We start from the raw sequence: 8,395 nt of genomic DNA on the forward strand, positions 1-8,395 counted from the left end.
GATACAGCAACTCTACCTGTGGCTCTCCCCACTCCTTTAGCTGGCAAACACCAGATATGTTGCTGGAATATGGTCCTAGACGCCTCTCCTTAGTGAGAGAGAAAGGTATCTCCTTCGTGTCATCCCAAACCCTCCAGGAAGAGCAGAAAGGGTCGATGTGATGCCTTAGCTGATTCAGGGATGGGTGAAGAAAGTCAGGGAGAAGTCCCCTCTCTCCATCCTGCCCTACCCTGCTTCTGAGAACTTTGGTGAGCTGGAGATGAGGAGCCCTTCTCCTACTAGGGAATCAGGCAACTCTTCCTATCGCCACATTCTTCTCTCTCAGGCAGCAGAGACTAGGCCAACCTTGTCGGATCTGGCCCAGGGCAGATCCATGTGTTGTCTTTGTTCCACTGAGGCAAAGGGCAGGAGAGATCTGGACTCGGAGAGAAGGGTGCCTCTTTGCAGAAGCTCTGGGACCTGGGGTGAGGCATGCACACTGTCAGCAGGAAATGGCCTTTTCTCTGAAGCAGCCATTGTTCTGCCTGCTGCTGAGCTACCAGGGTGAGGAGAGAAAAATCCCCCCAGTCTGGGGCAAGGGAAGGAGAAGCAGCCACCCCAGTCCAGTGGCACTTCCTTCTGACAGGGTAGAAGCCTAAGCCCAGCTCCTGTGACATTCTCGGAGTGTCCACGGGTCTCAACAGAAGCCTGAAAATGGCTGTTCTCTCAAATGAATTACTTTTCAGACAAAAAGAACGGCGTGTGACTCAGTTAAGGAGATGGCAGTGTGGACAAAACACACAGAGAGTAAGGGGATGAGCCTTCCGCTAAAGGTCAGTGGCCTCTCCAGGGTCTTTCAGCCCAAATTCAGTCCCCTGGGAGTGCAAAGCTGCCACCGTCTGCCTAGCCCCATGCCTGGCCACTTTCCAGGCTGCCCTGGCTCCATGACCTTCCTCTGTGCTCAGCTGGGTAACATCTGGCTGCAGCCTCAGGGGAAGGCTGGCCAAGGTCGGGCAGGTACAGGGAAGTTTGCTTGTGGATATGAGCATGGTTTCTCTGGTTTTGCGCAGCAGGGACCTTGGAAACAATAGCCAGGGAAGGTGCAGGGCCCCACCCTGCAGGAAGCCAGCACTGGGCATTGGGGAGAGAGCCCGAGCCTCTGCAGTTGTCCTTGTCTAATTGCAGACATCATGGGCCAGAGGAGCTTCTGGTCTCTTAAGTGCCCTGGCTCAGGTGCTCAGCAGGGAGCTGGACTGATGCAGCACCATGCCCAACACAGAGGGCCAAATTCTCCCTTCAGCCCCATGCTGTTTGCTTAAGCAAGTCCTTATGATGAGCCTCAGTTTCTCCATCTGCATAATGGGGATTAGCTGAAGCAGAGAAGGTACCCACAGGCTTGTCCTGAGTGTGTCTGAACAACATTTTATTAGCATCTGAAGTCAGAGCTTGTCAGGAGAGCTGGCTCCTTTGTTCACTAAAATGTCTGGGTTCCTGAGAGGCTCAGGGTGCCTTCGGGTATGGGAAAGGCTGATTCAGGTTCAGTGGTAACTTTATCACCTCCTGGCCAAGTTCTCTTCCTGCCAGGGTTTCGGCCTCTCCCTGTAGATGGAAGCCCACGTCCCACTGTTCAGAAACTGGGGACCCACTGTGCCCAGGGGAAGCATGTATGGAGAACAGCTCCAGGCTGGCCAAAACCACCCCACCCTGACCCCCAATCAGGACTCCAGCTGGCAGCTCCTATGCCCCGAAACAAAGACAGGAAGATCTATGGCAAAATGGAAAGAGTTCTAAAGTTTACTCTTGGGGACAAGAAGCTCAGGGTCTTCCCTCCTACAAGAAATCATGTGGAGGCCTCCTGATCACCTCACTGTCTGGCAGCTGGACCCCTGGGCACAGTGGGGGCTGAGCCAAGGTCTGAGAGAGCTGGCATAGGTAACTAACTGTGTGCTTGTCCCCAAGTGGAGCTTGCCAGGATACCTAGATCTCATGCCCAAGGCTACTGTTTGGATTGTGCAGCCGTCACAGGAATACTCAGTGTGAGTGCCCTTGAGCCATTTTATTGAGGGTGACGTCCGTGAGACTGGGAGGGCATCCCCTCAGCATAGAAGAGCACCCCATGGGCAGTGGCTCTGCTTCCCCAGAGGCTGCAAGGTGCAGGGTCGGTGCTGACAGTGGGGAGGGGGTGGGATTGACCTAGCCCTATCTCTCCTGGCTGTGTGACCTTGGATTCAACATTTCTTCTCACAGCATGAACATAAATGAAGCACCGGCCATGGCCCTTCTTGGGACTGTAGTTAGAGTTGATGAGATACAGTGAAGACAAGTGTGTCAAGGGAGTGGGCAGGTACTGTTGACCCTGAGAAGACCCCAAATGCTATTCCTTCCTGGCAAGCTTTCCTGCTGCCAGGGTCTCAGCCTCTCCCTGTGAATGGAAGCCCAGGCACTGCCATTCAAGAATACAAGGAGGTCCCCTCCCCAGGAGGGAGGGATTTAGGGTGTGTGTTAGCATCAGAGTCCACAGCTTTGTTAAGTGACCAGTTCTGGCCACCTCCTATCTGCCCTGTTGGTAAACAAGGGATTCCCTGCCCTAAATAGTACGAGATGGCTGAACATACAACACCGGACAATGGCAGATGAGATTGGCAGCAGTTTATTCGCCACCTGCCTTCACAGCCTGGGGGAGGAGGATGCAGCACGCCATGCAGGGCATATGAGGGTTGCAGCTGGGAGTGGCACCAGGAGCTGAGCCAACAGCAGGGGCTGTGGGAGGCAGCTTTATAGTGAAAAAGGATGTGGTATCCCCGGTTCCTGCAGGAGGTTGTGATTGGCTTGTTTGAATAAATTCGTGGGCTGGCTGGGTAGTGAAACCCATTAGGCTGAAGACCAGGTGCAATGCGGCTATCCTGGCCAACAGGAAACTAGCCAGGTGGGGAGCTTTTCTCCCTGGGTGGGAACGAGCATGTCTGGAGAGAGCTGGGGAATTCGTGGTTGGGCCTTTGGGACTCAAAGATATCAAGACAGCCCTTGAACTGTAGGCCTTATAATAAAATGCTTCAGGCCATGTGCCCAATCTCACTAACCTTTGCAACATCCCTGTGAGTTACATTTCACAGATGAGGAAACTGAGGCAGTGTATGAACCAAGACCACCCAGGCCAAGCTTGGTGCCCAGGTCTCCTGACTCCACAGTACATGCTGTCTGTGTCCATTAGGGAAGACACCTGTAAGCTGCAACCACTTCCCAAAGCAGGCAGTGAGTGGCGCTGTCTCCAGATGCCCTGGAAGTTCTCTGCCCTTTTCAGAACAGGATTCTCTGCAGCTTTGTTTCTAGTTGGGATGTAATTGAACAGAACCTCAGACCCTCTTTGGTGCCTACTGATTGCAGATTGTGGAGCTGGTAAATGGATTTGCATATTAAATCAATGATATTTCTATTCTGAAAGTCAAGGCTTACGAGTGTGGACTTGAGCTGACCAGGTGGGTGGGGAGACCTGGGTTCCAGCCTAGCCCAGCCCCTCCCTCGCTGTGTGGCTTCAGGCAACCTTCCCTCCACTGGGCTCAGACTTCTCAGCAGTAACCAGAGGGAACTAGATGGGCTTGAAGGCACCTTCAGTTTTGTTTTGAGATGGGATCTTGCTCTGTTGCTTAGGCCAGAATGCAGTGGTGCGAACATAGGTCACTGCAGCCTCGAACTCCTGGCTTCAAGCATCTTCCCACCTCAGCCTCCTAAAGTGTTGTGATTACAGGTGTGAGCCATCATGCCCAGGCAGCCTTTCAGTTTCACTGGGCAGTGAATCCTCAGTCTTTACCTGTGGAATAAAAGGTCCTATCCATGCAGGCAGAGGATTAGAAGGCAAGTGGTGGGAGGACATTTTTGTTCCTGTGGAGTGGGGAAGAGTCATGTTGACTTCGTCTTTTGGGGTGAATAGATGGTAAGATGGTAGGAGTGTAAGTCTGAATCTTTCCCCAGCCCCCAGCCCAGCCCAGCCTCACCTGCCTCAAGAAATTCACTATACTTTGCTGGCCAAGGCCTAATTCCAGAAAATGCTCTGAGGACAGAAAAGTCTGTGAAATGTTGCCATCTGGTTTTTAGAGCCCTGGAGTCCTGAAGTTGTCAGCCCAAACCCAGCCCAGCCCAGCAGACCCTCGCCTCCAGACCCATCTCTTGGGGCGTGGGCATTTGCTACATCTTTTAATTTCTTCCTTCCCCTCCTGTAGGGTTGCTGGATTTAGCCAATAAATACCCAGTGAAATTTTAATTTCAGATAAATACAATTATTATTTTTTAGATACAGGGTCTTGCTCTGTTGCCCAGGCTGGAGTGCAGTGGTGCAATCATAGCTCATTGCAGCCACAAACTCCTGGGCTCAAGTGATCCTCCTGCCTCAGCCTCCTGAGTAGCTGGGACTACAAGTGCACCACCATGCCTGGTTAATTAAAAGAATATGTAGAGAGAGACAGTGTCTTGCCATGTTGTCTAGGCTGGTCTCCCAAAGTGCTAGGATGTGCTAGGATTACAGGTGTGAGCCACTGCACCCAGTGTCAAACAAGTTTTAATATAAATATGTCTCAAGATTCCCTGTTCCTAGGACCCAGAACCTGTCCATACTGGAATCTGTCTCCTCTGTCCTCAGCCTCTTGCACTTTGAGGCCCAGGGTTTCTTCTGCCTCCAGGGAGAGGAGTGTGCCAGCTTGGCCCAGCGACTTGGTATATGTGTGTATGATGCTGATAAAACAGAAAATAATAACAGCAGCTAAGAAAGCTGAGTTCCAAGCTCATATCACCAGGAGTGGGCTAGATTTGAACCTGAGTTTTTGTGTTCATTTTGTGCTTGTTCTTAAGCACCAGGGTAGATTTACAGAGTCAGCTTACAAGAGAGGAATCTGGTGCAAACCTGCAGGCTTATTGCCATGGGTCAGGTGGCAGCACTGCGGTGTGTGCTGAGAGCAGCGGGTGGGCCCTGTCCCTGTGCAGGGCCAACCAGCCCACCATGCAGCATTCAGGCTGCAGGCCAGATTGCTTTGCAGGGGTTGTGTTTGATTCCACCTCTCAGTCTGCCGATGAATGCAAGTCCTTGTGACTTTCCCTTTGGTGGCCCAGGCTATTACTGAACCATCTGCTCCCTAGCTGGGCTTGCAGCTGGGAGTTCATGCATGATAGAAACTTTTCCTGCCAGCGTTTGGCGTTTGAAGCCAACCTGATGGGTTGGGATGCAGTGATGTCCCCCATATTTCCGGGAGGTGAAGACAGGCTCCTATGTGGGCACTCGTCCAAATTCCATTTGAGGCTTGATGACTTCCAGACATCTCCACTAAAATTGGGGTAAGGAAGTAGGAGTGTGTATTTTAAATCTCATTTTGGAGATGAGGCTAAATTAACTTCTCTGAGATGACACAGTGCCGAGACCAGCTCAGTCGGGGAGACCCTAACCCAGCGGCACTAGAGGAATTAAAGACACACACAGACACAGAAATATAGAGGTGTGAAGTGGGAAATCAGGGGTTGCACAGCCATCAGAGCTGAGAGCCTCGAACAGAGATTTACCCACATATTTATTAACAGCAAACCAGTCATTAACATTGTATCTATAGATATTAAATTAGCTAAAAGTATCCCTTATGGGAAATGAAGGGATGGGCCAAATTAAATGAATAGGTTGGGCTAGTTAACTGCAGCAGGAACATACCCTTAAAGACACAGATCGCTTAGGCTTTTGTTTGTGGCTTAAGAATGCCTTTAATTGGTTTTCCACCCTAGGCGGGCCAGGTGTTCCTTGCCCTCATTCCCGTAAACCCACAACCTTCCAGCTTGGGCGTTAGGGCCATTATGGACACATCACAGTGCTGCAGAGATTTAATGGCCCATCTTGGGGCCAGCTGATGGCTGGATTTTGGGGGACTTGTTCCCAACAACACAGTGCATAGCTAAAGAGCCTCAGGCCTGACTTCACACTTACTCTTCCTTCTGGAGTCAGTGATCTCTCATATCTGTGGCCATTCCTTACAGGTAGAGTCTGAAAATAAAGGTTGTCACCCTGGCTGCATATGAGAATCACTTAGGGAGGTTTACAAACGCTCAGGTTCAACCTGCAGAGATTCTGATTTAGTTCATCTGGGTGCTGCCTGGCACCAGTGGGGCGTGAAGGCTCCCAGGTGATTCTAAGGAGCACACAGGGCTAAGGGTCACACTGAGGAAGTGAGAGATGGCATAGGCCAGGGGCTCCCAGACCTTACTGCACATTGGAATCATGGAGGATCTTTAAAAATACTGACAGCTGTCTCCCTCCCCTGGACATTTGATTAGTGTGAAAATGATTTGATTAGTGTGAAAATCAGGCTTTTGGCCAGACGTGGTGGCTCGAGCCCCACGTTTCCAAAGAGCTCCCAGCACTTTGGAAGGCTGAAATGGGAGGATCATTTGAGGCCAGGAGTTCGAGACCAGCCAGGGTAACATCCCCTGCACCCCCATCTCTATTTTTAAAAAATTAAAAATTAGCCAGGCATGGTGGCGTGCACCTGTATTCTTAGCTACTGGGGAGACTAAGGAAGGAGGACCCCTTGAACCCAAGAGTTCTAGGATGCAGTGAGCTATGATGGCACCACTGCACTGCATTCCACATCCAGTCTGGGTGATACAGTGAAACTGTCTCTAAAAAAAAAAAAAATTAAGGCCGGGCACAGTGGCTCATGCCTGTAATCCCAGGATTGTGGGAGGCCGAGGTGGGCAGATCACTTGAGATCAGGAGGTTGAGACTAGCCTGGCCAACATGGTGAAACCCCATCTCTACTTAAAATACAAAAATTAGCTGAACGTGGTGGCCAGTACTTGTAATCCCAGCTACTTGGGAGGCTGAGGCAGGAGAATCGTTTGAACCCGGGAGGTGGAGGCTGCAGTGAGTCAAGATCACACCTCTGCACTCCAGCCTGGGTGACAGAGTGAGACTCCATCTCAAATAAATAAATAAATAAATAAATATTTAAAAAAGTTCTTCAGATGATTCTAATGTTCATCAAAATTTGAAAACCACTGGCATAGGATAGGGCCTTGCTCCTCTGAGTATGGTCAGCAGACCAGCAGCATCAGTGTCCCCTGAGAGCTTATGCAGAATCTCAGGCTGCACCCTGGACCCACTGAATCAGAATCTGCATTTTTTTTTCTTTCTTTCTTTCTTTCTTTTTTTTTTTTTTTTTTCCCGAGATGGAGTTTCGTTCTTGTCACCCAGGCTGGAGTGCAATGGCATGATCTCAGCTCACTACAACCTCCGCCTCCCAGGTTCAAGAGATTCTCCTGCCTCAGCCTCCCGAGTAGCTGGGATTACAGACATGCACCACCATGCCCAGCTAATTTTTATATTTTTAGTAGAAACGGGGTTTCACCATGTTGGCCAGGCTAGTCTAGAATCTGCATTTTAACAAGATTCCCAGGTGATTTGTATACCTATTAAAATGTGGCCTAGGGAATGATATGATGATGAGGCAGATAAGGGTGTAATTTTCAAGTCAATCCCTCTGCTCATTCATTTATGCAGTCATTTTACTGATAATCACTGAGTACATGTTCTGTGCTAGCACGCACCAGGTGCTGCGTATTCAAAGAGGAACAAAACCGGGGGTGAGGCAGGCATACAGCTCTTGGTTATAACACAAGGGTAATACCAGCACCTATGGAAGCTTGCAGAGCACACTGTGTGAGAGAGCACAGGAATGTGCCCTTTGCTGCGTGGGGAGCAAAGGAATGGTCTCGCAGGGCCTGGGATGTTCAGGGGTAACATATGCTCAGGACAGCTGCAGGGGAGGTGAGCAGTGCAGGATGATGAAGGGTGCCCGTGTCCTTCAGAGGAGCCTTGGCATTCGCTGTGGACATTGAGTTGCCTCCGGAGGCTTTAGGTAAGAAGGAGAAGAATGTTATGAGTCAGATTGGCCTTTGTGGTAGAGAACTCTAGTAGAGAAAGTAGAAGAACTGGAATAGAGAAAACCTGGTTATCATCGACACCAGTAGTTGGGACTCAGAAAGAATCCAGAGGCTGGTTGGGTGTGGTGGCTCACACCTGTAATCTCAGTGCTTTGGGAGGCCTAGCAGGGAGGATTGCTTGAGGGAAAGAATTCAAGAGCAGCCTGAGAAACATAGTGCGACTCCATTTCTCAAAAAAAAAAAAAATTAAAAATAAACGAAACAAAAAAAGAATCCAGAGGCCTCTTGATGAGGAGGATGGCAGAGGGGGTGGAGAGGAGGGCCAGGTTCAGGAGATGGTTCTGAGAGAGGATCTAGGTCCACAGGATTTAGGCAGATTGCATACAGGGTGAGAAGGAGTGAGGATGACCATGACTCCCAGATGTGCAGTTCAGGCAACTTTATGGAGGTGGCACCATTCAGTGAAGTAAAGAACCCTGGAGCGCCAGGCGCAGTGGCTCATGCC

The 8,395-nt window shown here is 50.3% G+C and overlaps 1 long non-coding RNA gene across 1 annotated transcript; it reads left to right on the forward strand.

Moving 5' to 3' along the window:
• Window positions 1-2,335: 2,335 nt before the first annotated feature.
• On the forward strand, window positions 2,336-8,160 carry LOC144339920 (uncharacterized). The gene is made up of 3 exons (XR_013415513.1): window positions 2,336-4,225; window positions 4,519-6,724; window positions 7,368-8,160. It is a non-coding gene; the product is annotated as an uncharacterized LOC144339920 (long non-coding RNA).
• Window positions 8,161-8,395: the final 235 nt, after the last annotated feature.

This window comes from Macaca mulatta, chromosome 3 (genome assembly GCF_049350105.2).
Source record: "Macaca mulatta isolate MMU2019108-1 chromosome 3, T2T-MMU8v2.0, whole genome shotgun sequence".
Classification (NCBI taxonomy): domain Eukaryota; kingdom Metazoa; phylum Chordata; class Mammalia; order Primates; family Cercopithecidae; genus Macaca; species Macaca mulatta.